The sequence below is a fragment of the Antennarius striatus genome, chromosome 3 (assembly GCF_040054535.1).
Source record: "Antennarius striatus isolate MH-2024 chromosome 3, ASM4005453v1, whole genome shotgun sequence".
In the NCBI taxonomy this organism is placed as follows: domain Eukaryota; kingdom Metazoa; phylum Chordata; class Actinopteri; order Lophiiformes; family Antennariidae; genus Antennarius; species Antennarius striatus.
In genome coordinates, this window is record NC_090778.1 from 6094611 (window position 1) to 6121271 (window position 26661).

At 40.7% G+C, this 26661-nt stretch overlaps 1 protein-coding gene across 2 annotated transcripts in view; it reads right to left on the reverse strand.

Moving 5' to 3' along the window:
* arvcfb (ARVCF delta catenin family member b) overlaps positions 1-26661 on the reverse strand; it is a 239866-nt gene that overhangs the window by 125558 nt on the left and 87647 nt on the right. For both annotated transcript variants that reach the window (XM_068309951.1, XM_068309952.1), the window contains one exon: positions 16873-16959. The gene's annotated coding sequence lies outside the window, so the exon portion shown is untranslated. The remainder of the gene's footprint in view (positions 1-16872; positions 16960-26661) is intronic.

The following is a 26661-nucleotide window of genomic DNA, read 5'->3' on the forward strand; positions in this document are numbered from 1 at the left end:
TTTGCCTTTCTATCGCAGAATTTGTTAATCCCGTGTGGTTCCTGGAACGCATCACCCACGAGGAACGAGGGCACACTATATAGCATAGAATGCAGCTACTCTGTGAAGTGAACTTTCGTTGCAGCGAGTGGCTTTTGGTCCCTAAATATTTCATATATTTATGTCTATTTGGTCCTTCAGACTAAAGTTACATTTTGACATGTAGTGCTGACCCTAACCTAAACCCATTAACCTGGAAGTGGCTTCTGTTTGTACCCAAGAACGAAACAGTAAATCGCTGTTGGTTGGGATGGAGCACCTATAGTTGATGTCCAACTGGGCAATCCTGCTGCCTATCCTAGCCAACAACTCATCATAGCGGGTCGTACTCAGCCACTTACAGCAGTTAACATCCAGATGCAGCTTCTGGAACAGCTGGTGGTATTCACCAAGATCAGAGCACATCTAGGGAATGCTGTGTACCCAAATTTAATGGCTGTTGTGGGACTTCCACAACAGGTACAAGCTGGCTACATTAACAATACTAGATATGCTGGAACAACACTTGTGCAAATGAAGAATTAGATTATTTTCTGGGTATCGAAAATCCCAAGGAATCCTGGGGAACCCTTGAATGGCATCATTAAAGTGAAAAAAGGAAATATGTCACTTTGTTACTCAGGCATTGAGCAACAGTGGGGAAAAAGTACAGTGTACAGTATTTTCTGGACTATAAGGCGCACTGGACTATAAGGCGCACCTTCAATGAATGGCCTATTTTAACTTTTTCCTTATAGAAGGCACACTGGATTATAAGGTGCGTTGTTGGTTTTTGAGAAAATTAAAAGCTTTTAGGTGCGTTTTATAGTGCGGAAAATACTGTAATTATTACCTATGATTATTTGTTTCTTATGGCAACGTGAAAACACCCCCCTAAATTTTCAGACTTTAGATGCAATGTTTTTCCAGGCTCCTCCATGAAATTACAATAGAACAGAAGGGCAATGTAGGAGGGTACAGTAACAGTGTGGTATACAATAATAAATAAAGGAGGCCCTTTCACAGCAAGGTAATTAGGCTGTTTATGGGAAGAGAGAAGGTTCCTGATGGCATAGTGAAGGAATAAGCCAGGATAAGATTAAAGAGGGTAGAGGGGTAAACTAAGGCTCATTGTTAGGCAGGTGATTTACGGGGTACAGGGGCTCCTAGGCCCTGCCAGTGGGCGGATAGATGGTCTGTCACTATAGCACCCTCATCCCTTTGTGTCCATTGTTCATAGACAGAGCTGTGGGGACGTAGGGATGAAAAGAGGGTGGAGGGTGGCTGGAGCAATTGTTGGATGAGTGCTGTACTGCCATCGCAGGGCCTGTACATCTTCACCACAGACAGCAGCACAGATCAAAAGCTGCACTGTTCTAAAGCTCACAAGCTTTTGAAAACTTCTCACAACATTTGCACAGAGGGAAGATATGCCTCTGCAACACGAGAAGCTCACTGAATATGGTATCTGAATACCAAACACCAAATTTTAATGACATCCACACTGCAAGAAAGTACTCACAAGATGGGATCTTTGCTGGGCAGCAACTGTGGGTGGATATATCTAGCGTCTGGTCTTCAAAAATGAGGTCACCTTCTCCTTTGAGTGCTGTCTGCCTGTCTCCACACATAGAACTGTCACCATGCACCACTTGACCTTTCAGACCTGGGGCAATTACACTCCTGGCAAAAATCAATCATCGCAGGCAAAGACAATTCAAATGATGGCCGGGTAGGATCGTAGCATGTGAGTGGTCACATATTAGGGCCAGCTATGGATGCTGTTTCAAAGGTGTTTGAGTCCGTGTCACTGAGCTTCTATGGATAATCACATAAAGAAAGCTGTCTTTGTGTCTGAGACCACTGTTCCGATCTTTCTCCCACAAACACCATGATTCTCTTCTATGGCATAAATTCATTGTCTTACCTAAAGTGAATGAAGATACAAAAAGGTTTAGAAAACTAGGACAATGTTTTTTGCAAAAATGATGATAAAAAATCTTGTAGTGATCTATGTTTTTTGTTAACATCTTGCTTGACAAACAATGTAATCTATTGGTATTTACAAAATGATGGATCACAATCATTCAAATGTTATAAAATATTGTTAAATATATACATATTGCCTCCACTAACTCACCTCTGTTTATGTATTTGGTTGCTGGTAAAAATATGCAAAAACTACAGGATGGATTTCCATGTATGTTAGTAGAAGGTAGATTGGGAAATGGTCCAGGAAGTACCTACAATATTAAAAGTATAGTACAAATCCCGATTAAAAGGCAGACTAAGGATTTGTTTTCCACTTTAAGTTTGTGTAGATTGTCTTCAAACCATTGGTGGGAACTTCCAAGGTTTCACAGCATTTAATTACTTACCCCAAAACTCCACATCAGACTGTCAAAACTGAGGAAGTCTCCAAGACTTGAGGTGAAGCATCAAATCCTGAAAGAAGTGCAACTGCTCCTGATGCAGTCTTAGATCTTCACATGTTTATGTATGCGAATATTCACACACTGAAAGATTTTTAAATAATGTGGCATCATACACTGCAGGATTTCATTAATATCCTCATACCAGAGGGAGCTATGAATGCACCATCTTAAGGGATCTTTTTTGATCTTTTCAGCCATGTACACAAAGTTGCTGTAATGATCACCCTATGTTATGTAAGAAAATAATAATACAACAGACACCTGTGGATGAGGATAGTGTTGAAAAGATGCAATCATTAAGAAGTAGAAGTGAAAGCTTTTGGTTAAATATCTGTCAAAAGTGGTATGATAGCTAACGTTAGTATAAACTGTTAAAAAGTTGAATGTTGTTTGAAAGACTTTTCAGCTGCTGCTCGAAATCCATCTCTCATTAGCTACAGTGAACTCACTTATGAAGTGCTGACATAAATTTCCAGCTGTCCTGAATATCAAATATGTTAAATATCAAGACCAACCACCAATCTCTTGAAACTGAAGATAATTTTTCTCATGCTAATCTGGTTCCCACTGGGCCGGCACTCTCTAGTTGGCCTGTTTTAAAACGCTGACAGTACTGATCTAATTGATGAAGGCAGATAAAAATGCTAACTGCCCTTCAGTGTTTAGACCATATGTGTCAAACTCAGGCCTGGGGGCCAAATGTGGCCCGCCACATCATTTTATGTGGCCCACGAGAGCATAAAAGGTCAGAGTCTGAAAGGAAGTAGTTCAAAAGTGTGCTTTGAGCAAAAAATGCAACAATTACAGCCATTTCAAGTCTGACAAAAACATTGTGAACAAAGTTAATGTCCTAACTTGTCTGTGATGTTATTTTTCTTTATTCTCTTTGATAGTTTGTTCCTTGATTGATGGAGTTTTGTGGATTTCATAACCTGACAAATTAAAAGGATTTATGTTATAACAGAGAAACAAACATTTTTTCTGTGTAACTGTAATGTTTGTAACTTGAATAAGTAATAAATTTAGAGTTATTTTACATTAAGGAGTAGTTGCGTATGTTACATTTAGTTAATTTTTTAGCTACATTTACATGTGTTACATGTGGCCCTTGGTGAAAATGAGTTTGACACCCATGATTTAGACCAAATCTGTTGAGAGGTGTGAACCTCCAGGCTCCATCTAGATCAGTGGTTTATCTCTTTCATTAAACATGTACAGTAATTACATCTGATTTCATTAAACATATATAGTCCACTTACCCATTCCTGACCGCAGCTTTAACCAATGGCTAGTGTTGAATCTGGCATTGCGGTTGTGTATTTGTGGCTTGAGTTACTGATCCATGCACCATTTTAATCTATAATACAGCCTGAGGATTGCCATAGTACAAGTGCACACACGCACATGCACACCCACACACACACACACACACACACACACACACACACACACACACACACACACACAAGCACACACACACTGGCGATGCAAAACCCTCGCTGTTGTTAATGATAGATTGTCCAGTGCGTGGTGATTGAATGACATTTGAACTGCATGTCAGATGGTGAGAGGCTACTTGAGTGGTAGCCCTTAACTCAAACCTGGCCCCACAATGCCTAGGAGGTATCTGTGAGTCTGATCTGTGACTGATAACGTAAGAGTGGAGGTTAGATCACTGCTGCTCAAGAGGATATCACAGTCTGAAGTGGTGGTTGAGGGTAGACAAGTTTATTTTCTCTCACCACATTTTACCTGCATCCTCTTCATTATTCCTACATGAGACTAAATTGGCAGTAAGGCCTTTAATTTGAGCACTGACACTGATTGTTAACTAAATGTGACCGCAGGCAAATATAACTGCAGGCAAATGAAGGCAAAATAGGTTTTCACTGCAAGTCCTACTCTATCAATAATACATGAAACTGCATTCTTTATTGGGATTAAAGGTAATATGTACTACAGGATCTGCATCTATAAATTGTGATTTTAGATTCCAGATAGTAAAACATTTTTATATGAATGAAAGTGGTTCTTCAAAAAAGTTGTCATACTGGAGAGTGACAACCAGAGAACACAACGAAACACAGCAGTCAGATAAGGTTGAAAAAACTCAGGAAATCAAAATCTTCTGTTGTTCCAGTTATTATCAAACTGTAACATTCTCCCGTCAATGACGAAGCTAGAGCGTGGGTAAATGAGCTATTTTCAGGGGATTACAGGTGTCTCATTACAACATTTTACATTTCCTGCCCCTCAGGGTGATCTAGCATTGACAGGAACCTTGGCAATGACAGTGATGCTGGCCAGAGCTGGACAAAAGACCACATCCAATCAGCAGCACCACTAGGTAATATCAAAGACCAGTGGGTGAAAAGAGATTGGACTGGATGGTAATCAGAAAGAGGGGGCGAAGAGAGAATGAATGGTTAAATCACATCAGCTTGCTTTTTCAGATGAGTCACCACAGAGCAGAATGTTGCACAATGTTGAGGACAGTGGGTACAGACAGAGGGAATAAATGATCAAAATCATAGGGAAATTGCACAAAGAGATCCCAATAATATGAAAAGCAATGAGCAAACATGCTGGTGGAATGAGCTTGCTCAAATAGTAGGAGGGAGACAGAGATTGTTGTTTCAGAAATGGAGAGCAATACAGGTTAATGCAGGTGGGCTGTTGAAAATGACAGTGAAGAGGTTGGGGTGGGCGTGGGGGGCGGTCATTTACCTGCATCACCACCTGCTGCCATGCTAGCGGCTGGCTGGTAGGGGCATTGGGAGGCAGATTGGCTCGCTCTAACTGCAGGTTGACATTGCGACGCTCCTCCTCGAGGGCTCTGGTCAGCTGCTCAAAACGCGCCTCCTGCTCTTTCACTGAAGCCAGGATGCTGGCAGCTGAGCGAACATCATAGTCCTCCATGTCCAATGTTGGATGCAGAAGTACAGGTCTTCCAAGTTGGGAAGGGAAGGAAGAGAAGGAGGAGGAGGAGGAGGCACCAGGTCATTAAAAACACCCTGACCCAGTAGGCTGGGTGAATGACATCAACAGTGTGATGCATGCCTCAAGTCATATGCAAGCCTTATTTATTGGCCAAAATACAATATTTATATTAGTGTGTTCAAAAGTACAACATGACAAATAAAAACGTAACAATTAGGATGGATGACTCGATGGCTGGTGATGCAGCATCATAGCATGGGGAGTCTGTCTGATTAAGTTAAACTCTAAGTGGAGAAGATGAAAATCTCTCCACAAAGAATGACGACATCAAGACATCTGTGATAGTCCAAACACAGTGTAGCAGAACCTGTGACTTGAGAGGATTCTCTGATAGGTGCAATTCATGCTCTTAGTTTCAAGTTCAAGTATTTCTTATAATCAATACAGTTCTGGCACCACATACAATTGGATACAAATTTCTAGAACCATCATGGCAGCGAAATGGAAAGAGGATCTACATACCACAAAGGGATTCCAACAACACAGTACACACTCATGAAAGAGTTTCCTGGTATTCAAAAGGAAAAAAACATAAAAAACCAAAACCCCACCCTTCAAATGAACACGAACAGCCGGTATGGAGGGATGGTCATTGACACTGGAAGTCATGCACAAAAGCCAATATGCATTCTGTTACACAACACAGTTGCAGGCACAAATTCATGCAAGTTTCCCAAAGCCATCCACAATGATACCAGGGACCTGCATCACACAAATAAACTGTCTATCAGAACAATTAGCCCGAGGATCTTGAGATAACGGTTGTGAGCCACAGTGTGCAACACTGTCACACACACCCGGACATCTATAAATGACGGGCTATAATATCATTTGAGTTGACAGCACAATAACAAATGGGGAAATACCAATCCACAATAATACAGACCTAGTAGTTAAGCAGGTTGAGAGGTGTTAAAAAACAGACATCCCCCACTCTAACAGAAGCAGAAAGATGGAGAAAAGAAAGAGAGCTGGGAGAGAAGTGGGAGAAAAAGAAAGGGAAAAAAACATGACGTAAGAATTTAAATCAGAATTGAAAAGCAACAAACAGCATAGGGTTGCTTTCCGATTGGGTTATACTGTATTTACATTGCGCTTCAAAGCGGTGATGTATTGCAGTTGTTATGTTCGTCCGTTTATCCGTTAGTCCGTTACTCCATTCGTTCCTCTGTCCGTCCGTCTATTAGTCCACCAAATATCTTCGCAACTGTTGCGATAGGATGAAACTACAAGCACATTACTCGGGCGGAAGAGGAGATGAAAATGGGATGATAACCTTGACCTTGAGAAAACTACGTCAACGTCAAATTTTAACTTTTGTACACTCAGGACAAATAAAGTTGGATTGGATTGGATTGGACTCAGGAGCTGGATAAGATAGAAAGACGAGGGAGAAGGCCAGTGTGAGTAAGACCGTAGATCAAAGCTACTGCTTTGATCTATTAAAGTAGGTCAGAGCAATAGCTTTGATCTTTCACCTATGCAAGTACAGTGCCTTGCGAAAGTATTGGCCCTCCCAAGAAATCTTTGACATTTTTCCACATTTCAGGCTTCAAACTTAAAGATAACAAGCTGAAAATATTTTTCATGAAAAAACAGCATCGGAGACAAAATCGCAAAGTGGAACCAAATTTATTCAACATTTTATATTGTGTTTACAAATAAAAAACAGAAAAGTAGGATGTGCAAAAGTATTGGCCCCCTGTTCTCTCAGCTCAGCTAACTGACTCCCGAAGTTCCCTGATGACTTCTGAATGATCCAATGTTGACCTAAATGACTAACAATGACAAACAGAGTCCACATATGTGTCATTTGGACTCAGTTTAAATGCACCTGCTCTGTGATGGTCTCAGAGGTCTGTGAAAGGAACACTGGAGAACAAACAGCATCATGGAAACCAAAAAACACACCAGGCAGGTCCAGGATCAAGTTGTGGAAAAGTTCAAAGCAGGAATGGGATACAAGAAGATTTCATAATATTTAAACGTCTCCTGGAGCACTGTGCAAGCAAAAATATCAAAATGGAGAGAGCATAAAACCACTGCAAACCTACCAAGAACTGGCAGTCCCTCTAAACTTTCAGCCCAAACAAGAAGGAAACTAAGCAGAGAAGCAACCAAGAGGCCCATGATCATGCTGGATGACCTGCAGACATACACAGCTGAGGTGGGACAATCTGTCCATAAGACAACTACTAGTCATATTCTGCATAAATCTGGCCGTTATGGAAGAGTGGCAGGAGAAAGCCATTTCTGAAAGAAAACCATAAAAAGGCTCATTTTGAGTTTGAAAGAATCCACATGGGAGACACAGATGACATGTGGAACAAGGTGCTCTGGTCAGATGAGACCAAAATTGGACTTTTTGGGCTGAACACTGCACATCACCCTGAAAACACCATTTCCACTGTCAAATATGGTGGTGACAGCATCATGCTCTGGGGTTGCTTTTCTTCAGCAGGGACTGGGAAGATCGTTAAAAGTGATGGGAAGATGGATGGAGCCAAATGCAGGGCGATTCTGGCAGAAAATCTGTTAGAGTCTGCAAAAGACCTGAGGATGGAGCAGAGATTCACCTTCAAACAGGACAACAATCCTAAACATAAAGCCAAATCTACAGCGGAATGGTTTAAAAATACATATAAAGGCGTTAGAATGGCCAAGCAAAAGTCCAGACCTCAATCCAATAGAGCATCTGTGGAAAGATCTGTAAATTACTGTGCACAAACGATCTCCATCAAACCTTAAGGAACTTGAGCTGTTTTGTAAGGAGGAATGGGCAAATATTTCTGTCTCAAGATGTTCAAAACTTATAGAGATATACCCAAAAACACTTGCGGCTGTGATCGCAGCAAAAGGAGGTTGTCCAAAGTATTAACTCAAAGAGGGCCAAAACTTTTGCACGTCCTACTTTTCTTTTTTTTATTTGTAAACACAACATAAAATGTTGAATAAACTTGGTTCCACTTCACGATTGTGTCTCGCATTTTTTCGATTTGTTATCTTTGAGTATGAAGCTTGTAATGTTGCAAAATGTCAAAAAGTTCTTGGGGTGCCAATACTTTCGCAAGGCACTGTCTCTGACTGCAACACCCAGCAACACCCCTGAATTCAAAATTCTAACCTGACGTACTTGTACAGGTGAAGGATCAAAGATAGTTTGATCTGTCAATACAATACATCACCGCTTTGAAGCGGGATGTACTGTAACAAGTTCAGGAAGTACTGTAAGTGACATCAACCTTTTTCTACTACTGACATAAATGTTCTTTTTTCAAACTATGTTTGCTTGCAGCCACCTCCAGCCCATGAACCCATGAAAACTCTAAATTTTCACAATTGCTACCCTTAACACGTTGTAGGGCTTTGTGGATTCTGTCTATTCTGGAGCACTGTTTTCCAGGGCAATAGCCCTGGTGGGGTCTCTTGAGGCAAATTGGCCTCAGGGGAGGGTCAAGATTTAGAGAGATTGTCAGCAAAAGAAGTCAGGATTGTCAGCAAAAAAGTTTTGATATTTCGCCCAGGATAGCGAGACCAGCACCTGCTGCTGGAGTCAGACCTGATAAAGGAGTTTGTCAGTGAACCATGGAGCTCAGCCAGGGACAGCACCAATAACATTATGGAGCAGCTGACATGTTAAACCCAATGGCATTGAGGTCAGGTACAACTTAGGAGATCTTATTGAAATTCAACTCAACATTTATGATTTTCTTTTAGGTCCTGCATTACTCCTCCATTCTATGAACACAACCCCAAAAGGTATATTTATATTCTTGAATTCTGCAAAACTAATTTCTTTTGCAATATCTCAACATGGCCTTTATTTATTTGTTTGTTTGTTTGTTTATTCAGTTTATTTTTCTTCTTTCCAGACATGTTATTACATCTTTCACTTTCATCAGTGTTGAAACATCATCAACAACATCTGACAAAAAAAAAAGGGTTAACGGGTAGAAGCCATTGGCTTGTAAGATTCCCATCCCCTAAATTATCAACAAAACATCTCTCTCATTAGAATATGTAATCAACAAACTCAGACATTAAAAGTCTTCAACCAGCTCATACATTGAATTTTGACAGACGGTCATACCCTTATCCACTTCCAGATATTAGCCTTTTACCCTAGAGTATAACCATGCTTACATTCTTCCTAGGAACACAAGGTTTGTTAACATCATGGATAGTCAAAACGAGAAGTTGACCTTGCCAGTGTTCTCCACAAAAATATAATGATCATATTCACCTCTTACAGCAGAGAGTGTTCATACAAGAATTAACCAGTTTGTTGCAGACACTTTAACAGTTTCACATGGTATTATATTGTCAAAAGATATCAACATGCTCTTTAAAGTCTCAAAGTTAATGTTATCCCATGTTATCATAAATACATGTTTGTTTTTTTTGTTCATTAGTCCATATTTCTGACATCAATGATGTTGATCGACTGTTTTCGACCATGAAATACTTGACGTGTCCAAAATTGTAGAGCTCCCAATATTGAAATGACTCTGTTGTACAGATCTTTGCTGTAGTAACAATTCTTGTCCGTCTTTATTGCTCATATTTCACCAACTCCTCTGCACTCCTGATCACCATTGTTTTCATCTGGTCCGGAGAAAGCCTCTTTGTTTTGATGAAGAACCTGCAGTTGTTTGTCCAGGTGTTGTCGATCAGCCCATTCTTCTTCAGTTGTCGACCTTTTTTAGAGATATCAGCATGCTTTTTAGTGAGATTCTGATTAAAGTAGACATTTTTTCCTTTCAGTTTGAAGCCTTGTTTCAGAAGAGCAATCTTGTCTTTACGATTGTGGAATTTTATCAGCACTGCAGGTGGTCTCCTACCTCCAGATGGTAATGGGTAACATGTCTCAATCTGGTCTGGATCTATAGTTATCTCAAGATCCCTCAGTTGAGAACTCACTTGTTGCTCCAGAGATTCGATGTCAGCGCCAGCCACAGGATTTCTGTAATTCCTCGGCTTGATTTTGATTCCAGTGATGATCACATCCTTTATACGAATGCTTTGTTCCAAATCATCCATTCTTTGTTGTCCCTGTTCCAAGACAAAAAATTTTCGGTCTTTTTCATCCATGTCTTTCTGCATTTTCTTCATTTTGTCCTTCATTTCTTCCAAGGCGTATAGCACCGGTTTTAGCTTTTCTTCCAAGTTTTTATCAAAGTCACTCCCTAACTTATTAAAGTTGCTCTTTAACTCACTCTTTAATTCTTTACATCATTGTTAGTGAACTGAAACATTTCAGCGATAATGAATGAAGAATGGGGGTATTATTAGCCTTACAGAATTGGTTATAATATGCATGTTATACATGTACTGCACAGAGACGAGGGTACCAGGAGTTCTTTTGCGTTCCAGGTCCAAATATGGAGTCATCCTGACTATGTGTATTTTCAAAAACACTTTATTAAAACTATCTTTCAGAGCCACTTTCGCAAGAACAGATTAGTATATACTTACAGTAAAATGTTCTCACCGTTGGCTGGACTGTTTCATCAAAGAGAAAAACATAAATTTGTTTTTTAAGCAAAAAAAAAACTGTCCATACGTAATCCTGTCAGTGTTACAATAATTTTTAAAAGCTTGACGGGCACAACGTAGAGTGCATACCTCCAGAGTGAATACCTCCAACACTTTTCAAAGTTGTGTGAAAATGCCTGCATTAGTTATTCTGCAATCTTGCTGACATACAAAGCAACCAATAGACATATAAGAGAACATGACCTCATGGCAGAGGTAATGAAGTAGTAAAGTTTGTAAATGACTCCTTGAGAGCAAGACATTTCAGATTAGCAATTAGATTAGCAATTAGGGCTACAAATATATGGTGAGCACTCAATCCCGCTTCAAAGCGGTGATGTATCGTAATCGTCAGCATTTGTGTGCTTGTTCGTTCGTTTGTTCGTTTGTCTGTTCATTAGTCCACCAAATATCTTTGCAACCACTGCAGATAGAAAGATGAAACAAAAAGCAGATTACTTGGGCGGTTAAGGGATGCAAATGAGAAGATGACCTTGACCTTGAGAAAGGTCAAATTTTCAACTTTTGCTTTTAATCTACCTAAGCACTAGCTTTGATAAATGATCAAAGCTAGTGCATAGGTTTGACATACCCTGAAAGGTCAAAGCTATGCACTTTTCAGGTACTACTATCAGGGTACTCTGACTTACCCTTCGCGGGATGTTGCAGTCTCTGACTGCCTTGGTTCTTGTTCATCATGAAATGGTGAAACAAGAAGGTAGTGTACAGACACTAGAAAATTAATCTAAGAAATGAAGGTAAAAAATTTAATAAAGTACATTATTTTCTAGCTGCTCGTTCTGCTGAACCAGATAAAGACGGTGGAAGGCTACTTGGCTCAGCGGGGGATGATAAATGCAGATGCAACCATTAGAATCTCAAATAGGTCAGATTACAATGTGTGTGTGTGTGTGTGTGTGTGTGTGTGTGTGTGTGTGTGTGTGTGTGTGTGTGTGTCTGTGCGTGCGTGCGTGCGTGCGTGCGTGTGTGTGTGTCTGTGTGTGTGTGTACTAGATCCATTCTTCACTGTAGATCCTGAGTGAGGCCCTGATTGCCTTGTAAGCACACAATTCCTCTTTGATGTTTGTTGAGTGCTGATCATTTATTTATCGAGTGAGAAGTCTCGTCTGACAAGACTCTTCCGTCACTCTTCCTCACAAAGTAATACTGATGAGCTTGTTTCAGATTTAGAATCCACATCCCTTCTTTGTTTGTTTCCTTTGACTTGAGTTGGAATATCACCTCTTCAAATCAACAGCAAAGTTTTTCATTTTCAAGCTAAAATGTTCCATTTCGAAATGCTGTTTTTAAAAAAACTGACATTGGTTTAAAGTCATCAGCGTGTTATTTATCTTTGAGATGGAAAGAGGGCTGGGTAATGTCTGCTTGCAAAAATAGTACTCTAGTCTATTTTCAAAGCTATCCACTGCTTGAGATAAGAGGCAGCAATGGGTTACCATAAGCCATGTTGATTGGATATACTTGATGACGGACGTCAATGATACACACCCAGAGAGGACCGGGGGCCCTCACAGCCATTGCTTCCTGAGTCATAAAGGGAATAATATGGGAGGCATGTCAGCTACACCCCGGAGCTTGTCATTAAACACCAACTTCTGGGTCTACTTAAAATAGCATAGGGAGCGGCATCTGAAGAATTTCCCTTTGCCACCATGACAGGCCTGTTTTTTTTAAGGTTTGGTTCAGCAGATGTTTGCTAATGGTCCAAATCAGAGGGGACATGAACACAGCCAAGGTCTGGACATTTAACCCCGTCTTCAATTAAATACGCCCTAGTTCGTCTTGAATTTATGGAGTGGGACCATATAAATGGACAACATCAGGACAGGGTTGATGGATGACAGCACACTAATGGATGAAACTACTGGAAGTATATGAGTAGAGGAGATCATGAATCAAAAAGAGCAAATTAACCATGAAATCAAATATAAGCACATTTAATTTGACTACTCATAAGATGTAAATATCTTTATCAAAAAGGTTTATATTCCTTCAGTAACGCATAGATGCGCATAGATCCAGTGATAAATCCTTGCTACCTTACACATCAGGTCCCCTCGAAGGAAAATCCTCAACTGGATTTTCCTTCGAGGGAAAATCCGCCACTTCTAGAGTCATCAAACTCTAGAAGTGGCGAGCTTTTAAATGATGTTCTCAAGAACACTTTTAAATGGACAAACAAGTAGAGGTGGGGTTATCTTACAATACACCACCACTGCTGAACTACAGAAAAAGAGCTGTGAGGGAAAGTCGATGACACCCCATTCTCAACATAAGATTTTTATATTTATGTGCATGGAAACTTTTCTTTCTTGGGTAACATACCAGTACCCAGACCAGATCAAATTGGAATGATCAAGATTTCTCTTGTTTCGTTTTATACATCCTCTTGTCAAAAGAAGCAAAAAGTCCACATATCTGGTGTGTGTCCGTTGTCTGCAGGGATCTGACAGTAGGTTTATGTCTCACTACCAATCTGAAACCAAATATTTGTAGATATCCCAAATACAGTCTTAAGCAAAGGGCCAGATTTCATTGAAATAAGAACACACCATTCCTATGAATGCTTCGTGAGTTTAAGGACAGTCAAATTACGCAGCATTTGAAATGCTGATTTGCATTCTTACCATGACTGACAACACTCTGATGACTGCATAGAATGCTATCACCAGTAGCCAATTAGCACAGCTAATTTAGGGTAAAGTGCAAGCCTCCTTTTTGCTTAAAGATTTAGAATCTGGATGAAAAAACCTCTTACGCTCGTCTACATTACAGACATGGTATATCTTGCTTGTTTAAACTGTACAAATTCAGTAGTGTGAAAAAATCATTTATGGTTTTAGGAGACGTTGGCTTCAGATGTTGGCAGAATATGTTGTCATTTAAAAAGAACATATCCTGCTAATTTACAAATTTCACTACAGTGAAGCCATGACGATAAATAGTTTGTTGTTCTATCACGGATTTCGTTTGACGCGTGTGGCTCCTGGAACGCATTAACCCTGAGAAACGCACTGTATATGAAAAGTATATGGAATAACTCAACAGATGATCTGTTTTGTAACTTATAGAACATAATTCAACCTATTTTTTTCTTTTTTGACATCCATTATTTTTTCTTATTCTTATTCCAGAGGAAATAATAATTATATTGTAATACACCCACCGCAATGCACTTGCGTCGCACCCACATCATCCCCTCAGTCAACTGGGATAGGCTTCAGTTCCCAACAACCCACCACAGCGAATGGAGCAGTAGACGATGGACAAATGAATAATAAAGCCATATATATATAACTCTAAAACCTTAAGGAAAAAGCAATTTAACTGCCTAATTTTCTTAAATTAAAATAAATTTCTCGTGCAATTAAGATAGGACCTTTGTAACCATTTCACCAGAAGACTTGATTAATTTTTTTTAAAATTTGTGCGTGTTGATGAGAATTATATTTTATGATGGCATTACAATGATCAATGATCCTGACAAACAACGATTTGGACAAAAAATGGACTGGTGTGACACTATTTATTTAATAAAGTTAATTCTGGCCAACTTCAAACCCTGTTTCTTGCTACTAAACAGGTGTGTTGTGTTGTATCACAGACTTCAAGACAACAGAACAGCAAAACGTCCTGTTCTTTCAGCAAGGATCTGGGGTAACTTTAATAACATGTCAAGCCAATCAGAGACAGGTTATGACATCATTATGTGTGCTGCTCCCAAAAGTGTGGTAATATTAACACTAATTATTTTTCTCTCAGAAAAAAAAGCAGACACAGAGAAGGGCTCCTTTACTTGGGAGGCCAGATCACAGTGTTTTTTCCTGACGGGTGTGAGTAGGAGGTTATTCACTGGATGAAGGACAAATGAGGAGGTTAAAGATGACGGTAATTGAATGTGACCGTCATTGGTGTTACAAACATTCACCTTATTAGGGAATAGTGGGGTCGTAACCCTCACCACCAGTCTGCTGCTTTCCAAAGGCTGCAAAAGAGGCTCAAATTAATTCCTTGTCTAAACACGCCTGAGGATCTAGCTCACAGGGTGCAGTGGAGGATTTGAAAACACCTGCTCTTCCTGCTGGGCGTGTGTTTGTGAGGATGTCGAGGATGTAGTCGTCTGTCTACCTCTAGTTATAGGGCAAACAAGACATATTTGGCAACATTGCTCTACCCAGAACTGTCATTTCAAAGCCATTAATTTTTAGTATTTAAACAGTTAAAACTGTCCAATATGTCAAAAATGTTACAGAAAGTGACTGACAATTAAGTGATTTATCATAATGCTGATCTGTAGTTCAGGCAATTTAGTTCAACAATGAGCAGGGGTTTATTGAGCTATGCAAATATATTGCTGAATATGAAAGTCTGTGTGAATTTGATCAATTTAAGACATTTTATATGTCACAAAATGAATGCTGTTTTCATTCCAAAAAAGTTTAACTAAAACAAGGAAAGTCACGCCTGTTGTTTTTTTTAACCACCATTGCACAGAAACCCCTCTAACTTCTAGCTGTCGTCTTTAGAGGGAAAGAAAAAATGAAAGAAAAAATTAAATTTATTCCATTCCAAATTATTCTGCAGTCAGCACTGCTATTTATTGGTTTCAGCTAAATCTGATAGCAATGGAAACATTAATCCTGGATGAAAGAATTTACCGCAGTTCTGGAGATTGACATTCCAGTAAATAGTTTTCCATCCATCTCCACAGAGAAATGTAAAACTCAATTTTGAGCTTTAAAGAGACTGAAAAGGATATAAATATGTAACTTATGTAACACTCAGGAAATGCGGACAATGCTGAATGGATGTAAATAGATATTTTTTCATCATTATTAGAAAAATCACACATAAAAAATAACTGTCACCAAGGATGAACCTCACTCTAATCTGGGATTCCAGTCATCGTTGATTTGAGCAACATTAAGTGAGTGTAAATGCCCAGGGGAGGCATTTTTGGATAATAGCAGGATAAATCAAGCTTAGCAAGGTGCAGAGTCCACAGCTGATCACATCCACGGTCTGAAGAAAAGATATGCAGCTGTTGTTTACCATCCACATTTTATTTCATCCTCTTTCTTTTGAACTGCTATTCTATGTAGAGGATTTCAGGCTTGAAAAATAGACACACCCACACACACATACACAGTTGCACGCGAAAATATTTTTAAATGCAAATACATGTCTTTGTAGTGTCTTTGAAGACTGTTCATTAAGACTTATAGATACTTTAGCAGAACAGAATCAGGATTCTGAATTCTGCCTATGTGATGCACAAAGCTTCTAAAAACAACCATCTGTTTGAAATGGTGTCTTGAACAGGGCCAATAGAACGAGCATCAGGTCTTCAATCACAAACCAACAGGAAGAGGGTCGATGCCAGAGTGCAGGCGCATCCACATATTTATCTTGTAAAGACACAGTTTTTAAATTGGGAAAGCATAAGAATGTGATTAACTTATTATCAGTCAGTATTTCAATTAGTTGTATTGAACTCTGTGGCCAATAAGACATTCACATTTCAATTGCGTGTCAGGTTGTTGAATGAGTCGAATCTTCAGAAACAGGAACATCCCCGAAAACACTCAAAACACTGAGGAGAGAATGAAACTGACATCCACCTGAGTTGATTCAGTTGTGTGAATTATTGAAATCAGAGTATATTCCCTGGAAGAAAAAGCACCTACTGTATCGAAATAAAAATCACACAGCGACAACGTGAAGAGAAACTCCCTGGAGGGGAGATAACAGAGAAAGTGAAGTCTTGGGTTTGCATAAAAATGTCAAAAAATGTAATTACTGCAATGATGAGCTGAACAAAGTGATTAAAGGAGGCTGGAGGTGCAGAGAGAGGCGGGGGTACCTTTGATGTCGTTGGGTGCAGTCAGACCGCGAGTAGACTGAAGACAGACAGGGCTCTGTTAGAGTCAATTTGTTTGTTCAGGGAGATCTGTGGACAAAAATACACAAGGAAAAATAAAATCAGTCCAGCGGACCATGAGCGTGTTGTTACTACTCCTATGTGATGTTTATAGTGGTTTGAAGACTAATCAAGAGCTTCATTCCAGCACTGTCTCAACAGCTCATGGTAAAACTCCATCATTTACATCATTTCACCTGAAGTGTGCCACTTTGCTACGGGTCTGTTTCTTCTTGCATACTCCCTTTAGATTAATCACAGATAAACAGATTCATTTCATTATTTTTAATAACAACAACCTGCTGTGTGTAACCACAAAAACTGCTGAGAACACCTATAAATTAGCACAAATTTAGATACAAAAATATTTTTATTACATTCAACATTAAATTGGAATTAATTTAAACTCCCCAGTCTTTTATAAGCAGATCCACTTTTTCTCAGAGTTCTCCCCAAGCATCTCACATTTAGTAAATAGAGAGTAATAATCCCCCAAGGATTATAATTTTATAAACACACAAACAATATGACAGTGCTGCCATCTGCAATAAGAACTTCATGTAAAGAAATCAAGTGATTCGTTTCTTGCTAAAAACGAGGCACAAGGTTGTCCAGCCAATATCTGGGTCTCAATAATGAGGAAACACACTGGTTTCTCTCAACAAGCCAAGATGTCAGCCTGACCTTAGCGTTCCACCGTATCACCTCTGATATGCAGACATCACAGGCAGCATCCAGGATGGCAACCTTAATTGCTTTTGACTCCTCATACTATGGGATGAGTCATTCTGCTATAGACACCAACCTGTCCAGAGGCAGTTTTCGTTTGATGACTGAAACAACAAAAGCCTGGTGGCAAAACTGCCGGATCGACTTCACCCTTGAAGATGTCAGCGATGATGAAATACAACATGCCCTCATGCACACGTCCTTCCATGCCAAGACAATGGGTTTAATAAGATGTAATGGTTCCTTAAAAATTGCATCATGCTTCAAGCAACACTTCATTTGTCTAAAAAGTGCAATTCCCAAAATGAGTTCACCAGAAGTTCATTTCAAAGTATTAGTTGCGATGCATATATTCCACTGGGGTTCAGCGTGACTGTTAGTATGGACAAAAAATACTGAGAAAAGGATAAAATTCTGTTTTTGATCCTACATCAGCATTCTAACAACAGAGAAGGCCTCCCTGTGAGAAAACGGAGAAGAAAATATTACAAACTGAACATCAGTGAGGTCAGATTACATGAATTCATGTTTAAAATCTATAATATGTATATTTCTTTAAGATTTGACACACACATAACAAGTATCTCTAGATAAAGCTTTGATTACAGGACAAGTATGCATCAATCCTGAAGCTTTGAAACATTTTATTAAGTATGACCAGAAAACACCTGCAGTGAGTTAGAAAAAAAAATCAAGTCAACTTTCCTCTCCAGGTTTGAGCTGGCTCTCGGATTAAACTCTCTCTCCAGTGTTCATTTCAAGGACAGATAGGCTCCGAGCACCTCGGATCCTGGTACAAACATCAAAGGTGAATCTAAGCCAGCCGCATTAGTTATCACCCCGTCGCTCTCCGTCTGTCTCTCAGGTTCTGCTCGAGCTGTTACATCTCTGCTGAATGGAGATTATCCAGACACACAGTCACAGTTCACAGCAGTACTTTGATTCATACAACTTTTTATTCAACTTAATGTGATGCAACGTTCTTGTAAGTGAGTTTTTCCTCGGCTTGGCTTGGGAGTGGTGGTGGCCAGTGATGACACTGAATGAATGGTGCTCCTGCCATCTTTTGACACCTCTAGACTTTGTGGATTGATTTCAGGAGCTTATTAAAGATTGATAGACTGTGGTGGTTGTGAGTGGTTGATGTCACTGAAAGGTGACGAGTAAACAATTCTGATGCATCATGTGGAGACCTGAATTCTTCAAGGGTCTGTGCTTTGATGGGTGAGGGTGAGGGTTAGGGTGAGGATGACGGTGAGGGTGAGGGTGAGGGTGAGGGTAAGGATGAGGATGAGGATGAGGGTTAGGGTGAGGGTGAGGGTGAGGGTGAGGGTGAGGGTGAGAGTAAGGATGAGGATGAGGATGAGGATGAGGATAAGGATGAGGTTGAGGGTCAGGGTTAGGGTTAGGATTAGGATTAGGATTAGGGTGAAGGTTATGGTTAGGGTATGGAATTGTTGTCAAGAGAAGAGGATGAATATGTGGTAGAATAGATAATAACAAAAGATAGATAGATAGATAGATAGATAGATAGATAGATAGATAGATAGATAGATAGATAGATAGATAGATAGATAGATAGATAGATAGATAGATAGATAGATAGATATTTTAATAATCCCAAGGGAAATACGGGGTGACATCTGCTCACAGAGATACAAATAAATACACATAACAGTGACGGAATTGGCATAGACAAAGACGTCGCATAAATTACATAATTTAGCATAATGACATAGTTATACAGCAGAAAAAAGAGGGGAACCTAACATAAAAAGGAAGTGTGGGAACATGAAAGAAGCATGAGATGAAGACGATGTAGGATCAAAAGGATGGATGAACTGAGCTGTAAACCGACACTAAGGACCCCCACAAAGTATCCCACAGTGCATCCCCAGTGCGTCCCAGGCCTGCCTAGTCTACCCCTTCTCGGCTGGCCTTGATGACCCTGCGGCTTCAGACCCCCTCCTTCTCAGAGAGTGGTTGTGCCCCCTGATGGCACGGGGCACAAAGGAGGTCCTGAGTCTCTCAGTGGAGGAGCTTGATGACAGCAGTCTGCCACTGAAGAAGCTCCTCTGCTGGGCTCAAGGTAGTGTGCAGCGGGTGGGTGGTGTTACCCAGGATCGCCCTAAACTTGGACATAGTCCTTCTCTCTAAGACAGTCTGTACAGTGTCCAGTTCCTGACCGGTCACAGAACCAGCCCTGCGGATGAGCCTGTCTAGGCCTTTGGTGTCCTGCTTCCTGGCACCACCACCCCAACACACAATGGCGTAAAACAGCACACTTGACACAATGGACTGGTAAAACAGTCTGAGCAGGTCAGAGCTGATGTTGAAGGAGGCCAGCCTCCTGAGGAAGTACATCCTGCTCTGACCTTTCTTGTATACACAGTCCAGGTTGTGCGACCAGTCCAGTCTGCTGTCCAGCTGCAGCCCCAGGTACTTGTAAGTCCCCACAACCTCCACCTCCTTACCCCCGATGACTACTGGCTGTGGGGATGAGGGTGCCCGCCGGAAATCCAACACCATCCCCTTTGTCTTAGAGATATTTAGCTGAAGCTCATTTCGCTGACACCACCCCACAAAGTCCGTCACCACTCTCCTGTACTCCCTCTCGTCACCCTCCCTGATACCTCCCTGATACATGCAACGATTGCAGTGTCATCTGAGAACTTCTGCATATGGCACGTATCCGAGTTGTGTTGGAAGTCCGTCGTGTAGAGGGTGAAGAGAAGTCCGTGATCCAGCTCACGAGATACTGAGTGGTGATACTGAGTCAGTGATACTGAGGAATGAGTGGCCATCCCTGAGGCAGATAGATATTCATTTGCCAATACCCACATCTTATCAAATGTCTTTACCCCCAGTCACGAACAGTATATTCTCTTTGCTCTCAGCTCTGTGCCCCTGATGTACCCACCACCATCGCTTAACACTTATTACTGCACAGCTCTCATGAAATATTTGTGCTTCATATATGCGACTGATACCTCACCTGCTGTGCATTATGCAGACAATTGCATATTCTATTATAACATCGATTGGAGAGTACCCTGGTGTAATTCAGTGTTTAATAATGAATTCAGAGTGAGGGCTGGCTGACTTGCAGACTGACTGAAGGGTTGACTCTCAGGGGAATGACACAATGATGAAGGTCTTCCCTCAGCTGTCAGTGTTTCAGCATATTCACATAGGAACTGCAGTCACCTATTACTGGGCAAATGGATGAGCAAATATTTATTGTGTGCATCTATCCATGAATAAAGTTAATTTCAAAAAGTCCCCTGTGTGTGCTTGTTTCCTGTGAACCCGGTTAACTACTCCAGGAGCTGCTCAGTTAATGGAAGATGCATCACAAAACAAATATCGTGAACATTTTTTTGTTACTTCTGGAAGTAAAGAATTTCTAGGTTCATTACATGTAAACTAAAATGTAAAGTTTGAATGCTCTTGTTCTCATTCATTCATTCATTCATTCATTCATTCATTCATTTTCTTGAGAGGAGATGATCTCCAGCCGCTTATCTGCCTTGTGGGTTATGGGTTATACTGGAGCTAGATCCAGGATATATTGCCAGCAAATTGCAGGGCGGCTTTTGTTTTTATATTTATATAACTTCAGCCTGGATGTGAAAAAAGAAAGAAAAATGTATCTTGAAATATATGAATATTTTGTCAAGTTTGATTAAATCACCATTTATGCAGAGTAAATAAGAGTATGAATATAATATGAATACAAATATGAGTTGGTCAGTAAGTTTCAGCGCACTCTACTGCAATATTGGGGAAGGCTACTGACGAATGTGCCAAAGTGTCATCATGTGTCATCTATCTGTCTATCTCTAGGCCTCCTGCCTGGCAGTTCAAATCTCAGCATACTTCTACCAATGTATTCACTATCTCTCCTCTGGACATGTCCAAACCATCTCAGTCTGGCCTCTCTGACTTTATCTCCAAAACCTCTCTAATGTGCTGTCCCTCTGATGTACTCATTCCTGATCCTATCCATCCTGGTCACTACCAAAGAGAACCTCAGCATCTTCATCTCTGCTACAGTACCTGCAGCTCTGTCTCCTGTCTTTTCCTCAGTGATACTGTCTCTAAACTAACAACATCGCAGGTCTCACCACAGTTTTGTACACCTTTTCTTTCATTTTTGCTGAAACTCTTCTATCACACATCACATCTAGCACTTTTCTCCACCCGTTCTATCCTGCCTGTACATACTTCTTCACCTCTTTTCCACACTCTCTATTGCTGTGTACTGTTGACCCTAAGTCAGTGGGTTCGATGGAACGCTAGGGGTTCGGTGAGTCAGTCTCAGGGGTTTGACGGAGACGGAGGTCAAGAAAAAACCGAACATACACGAATCACTGTGTACGTTTGACACATCGTGTCAATTCATGACACGCCCGCCTTAGCCATCACTGACTGCAGGTGATCACGCTACATCGATTAGCCTACCTATGCTACACGGGATTTTGCTCACTCAGTAGTCGATTTATGCCTGTCATGATGGTACGTCATGTGATTGCTTTCTTAATATTTAATTCATAGTAACTATGTTGAACAAAAAAAAGAAAGTGGTCGGACATATATGTGCAACGTGGTTTACATGTACTGTATAACGGAATGTGATGGGAGTCAGCGTTCTGCATGATTTGCAATGTCAAGTTGAGCAACTCTAGTCTCACACTGACAAAATAAAGGAACATTCCTTAAGCTGCATGGAAAACAAAACAAACAGACTTTGCTGTCAAAATGACATAAGAGTAGCACTTGCCAAGGTGAAGCCACGCATATCTGAACAGGTCTCTTAATAACAACTGCAGAAGTCACACTGATTTGCAGGTAGGTCATTTCATGTGAGTTCATGCACTGTCTTGGTTTTGTTCTTTGAAAAAGGTGACATTGATGCACAATTTATTAAATATACCAGTAAAACATATATGTATGTCTTAAATTTAAAAAAAACAAAAAAACATTTTTTTACTAAACAAGGGTTCGGTGAGTGAGCCTATGAAACCAGCAGGGTTTGGTACTTCCAACAAGGTTAAAGTACTGTACTTAAAATCCTCCACATTCTTGATCTCTTCTCCCTCTAACCTCACTCTTCCACTTGGGTCCCTCTCATTCACACACATGTAATCTGTCTTACTGCGGCAACCTTCATTCTTCTCCTTTCCAGGACAAACCTCCACCTCTTTAGCTTCTCCTCCACCTGTTCCCTGCTCTCACTACAGATCACAATGTCATCTGCAAACATCATAGTCCATGGAGATTCTTGTCTAACCTCGCCTGTCAGCCTGTCCATCACCATAGTGAACAAGAAGGGGCTCAGAGCTGATCCCTGATGCAGTCCCACCTCCACCTTGAACTCCTCTGTCACACCTACAGCACACCTCACCACTGTCTTACAGTCCTCATACATGTCCTGCATCGCTCTAACATACTTTTCTGCCACTACAGACTTCCTCATACAATAACACACTTCATCTCTGGGCACCCTGTCATAAGCTTTCTCGAGATCTACAGAAACACAATGAAGCTCCCTCTGGCCTTCTTTGTACTTCTCTACATCCTCAAAGCCAATACTGCATCTGTAGTACTCTTTTTTGGCAAGAAACTATACAGCTGCTCACAAATGCTCACTTCTTCCCTTAGTCTAGCTTCCACTACTCTTTCCCATAACTTCATTGTATGGCTCATCAGCTTTATTGTTCTGTAGTTGCCACAACTCTGCACATCTTCTTTGTTATTAAAAAATGGGCACCAGCACACTTCTCCTCCATTCCTCAGGCATCTTCTCACTATCTAAGATCCTGTTGAACAACCCAGTCAGAAACTCTACTGCCACCTCCCCTAGACACCTCCATACCTCCACAGGTATATCATCAGGACCGAGTGTCTTTCCACTCTTCATCCTCTTCAATGCCCACCTCAATTCATCCCGACTAATATTTGGTACTTCCTGGTCCACAACAGCCACCTCTTCTAGTCTTTGTTCGCTCTCATTTTCCTCGTTCATCAACTCTTCAAAGTACTCTTTCCATCTTCTCATCACTCTTCTGGCACCTGTCAATAGACTTCCATCCCTATCCTTAATCACCCTGACCTGCTGCACGTCCCTTCCATTTCTGTCTGTCTGTCTTGCCAATCTGTATAGATCAGTCTGTCCCCCCTTACTGTCCAACCTAGCATACATGTCATCATAAGCCCCTTGTTTGGCCTTTGCTACCTCTACCTTTCCCTTACGCTGCATGTCCCTATCTACTTTCCTGTGATATCTCAGTGTCCCACTTCTTCTTAGCTAACCTCTTTCTCTGTATACACTCCTGTACCTCCTCATTCCACCACCAAGTCTCCTTATCTAATTTCCTTCCAGCTGACACATCAAGTACTCTCCTACCTGTCTCCCCGATCACATTAGCTGTAGTTGTCCAATCATCTGGAAGCACCTCCTGACCACCCAGAGCCTGTCTTAACTCCTTCCTAAAAGTCCTGCAACACTCTTCCTTTTTCAGCTTCCACCATTTCATCCTCTGCTCTGCCTTTGCCCTCTTCATCTTCCTCACCACCAGAGTCCTCCTACACACCACCATCCTATGCTGTTTGGCTACACTCTCACCTACCACTACTTAGCAGTCACTGATCTCCTTCAGATTACACTTTCTACACAAGATCTAGTCTACCTGTGTGCTCCTACCTCCACGGTAATAGATCACCCTATGTTCCTGCCTCTTCTGGAAGAAAGTATTCACCGTAGCCATTTCCATCCTTTTTGCAAACTCAACCACCATCGGTCCTTCTGCATTCCTCTCCTGGATAGCAAACCTGACCATCACCCCCTCATCACCTCTGTTTCCTGTACCAACATGGCCATTTAAGTCCATTGAAGGACCATAACATGTAGCCTACTGAGGTAAAACGAAATCTGCCTGCACAACCATATCGACTAACTGTGATCTATACATTTTGCAGCAGTTAAACCCAATAGAGGAGGTATTGTTGTGCTCTACCCATATTACATACTATCTAATATCCATCTTTTGCTTTATAATTCTTTACAATCCCTCCACAGTATATTGTGTAATAAAATAGAAAAATGTGCAAGTTATTGCAGCTACTTCGGAGCACTCTGTTCCCTGACCAAATCCCCTGACAAATCTTTATTTCCAGGTAATTGTTTAGCTGAAAGCAGAGTTAAGACACACTGTACCTCAAATGTTCCTCCTGTGTGTTCATGCCGTTATTGCAGACAGCAGTAACCCCTTGTATATTCCAAAAAGAAAATAACAGTCCATCATCATTACCCTGTAAAAACAGGCAGGTTTCCTTCACACTTAAAAAGAAGAGTGGTTCAGGTTTTAGAATTCTGGTCACTCCTCCTCAAGGGCTGACCTTTGATAATGGGCCTTAAATTTAAGGCAGGAAGTAATGTCGGAACTTACTCCCAAAATGTAAATAAAGACCAATCGAAAAGAATGCCTTTGCAGAGACCGATTTCCTACCAAAAGTAGAAAAAGCTCAGTGAAGGGTATTAATGGACAGAGGACAATTTTATTGGCTTATTTGTTCTTTGCTACATAATTTAGTAGGTTACTTTGAGAACTGGATTCCTTAAAGAATAATTATACTCTAACATGACCTTGACAACAACACTGAGTAATGAGTCAGGTATTAAACATCACAAAGTTGATCAATTACTGTCCACAAAGCAAGTATATTCCTGTCTGTTAAGTGTAGAATTATAAATCCTACTTCAGATCTTCTAATGAAACTTAATGGTTATAAAATTCAGGAACAAACTGTTAAAGTCAAGCAGGTAGTTTTAGTGTTGATTTTTTTTTATAGACTTATGATCATTACTACTTGCGTAAAGAACGCCTTCTTGCAAATATCTAAAGGAGCAACACTAGGTTGTCACTAGTTAGTCAGTAAACTACTCTGACTATCACTTATAGCAAACAAATGCATGAGCAATGACAAAAATCACCTTAATTTAAAGTTTCCTCCTATGTTATTCAGTTTCACTGGCTTGCTCTCAGTAAACTTGTACTTATTTGGCTCTGCCCACTGAGGGTTGCCTCAGCAAGGAGGATGAAGTTTAAAGGGCAGAAGGAAATTAATGAAGTTGATGTTATCACATTCACATTAATATGCTACATAAAAGCAATAGGATGTGATTTTGTATAGTCCCATTCATCATTTTCATAATGTTCAAAGTGTAAATAGTAGTTTGTCTTTCCTGTAAAGATAGTCAAGAATGTGTGTGTGTGGATGAAATATTATATTTAAAATGCGTTGGTGGGAGATTCCTGCTGCAAATACTAATTAGATAATATGGTACAAACCAGGAAGGTCAGATTAAATAATACATTCATGACTTTGATGCCAAAACAAATCATAACTGAACAAATACAGGATGTTCATCGATCTGATACTTGCAAATGTTTGATATGAGAATGCTTGGCTTGCTGGTTGTTGAGGTGTTATGTTGTAATTGATGGGATGTATTATTTTGATATCCCAGTCTTATACTCCATGTATTGATCATCTATTCAGATTTTCTACTTTCTTTGATGACCGATCAATAAGGTTTGGGGTAGTTGCTGCGTAGGTGGAGCATGTCAATCATTGATTTTTGCTAAAATAAAAGAAATACATTGTCATGGCCGCGGTGCACTGGCGTCGTGCCCGGAGTGTCCCCCGCCTCACGCCCTATGCTGCCGAGATAGGCTCCGGCTCCCCCTGACCCGCTGCGGCGGATATAGCGGTGGCTGCAGACACAGCACCCACAGGCCCTCATCCTCATCTCAGGGGACTTTAATCACGGCCCCCCGTCCTCCACTCTGCCCACCTTCACCCAGTATGTTACTTGTTTCACCAGAGACAGTAAAATACTGGACCTATGCTATGCCAACACCAAGGAGGCATACATATCATCACCCCTCCCCCCCCTGGGAAGAGCAGACCACAACCTGGTTCATCTCCTGCCCGTCT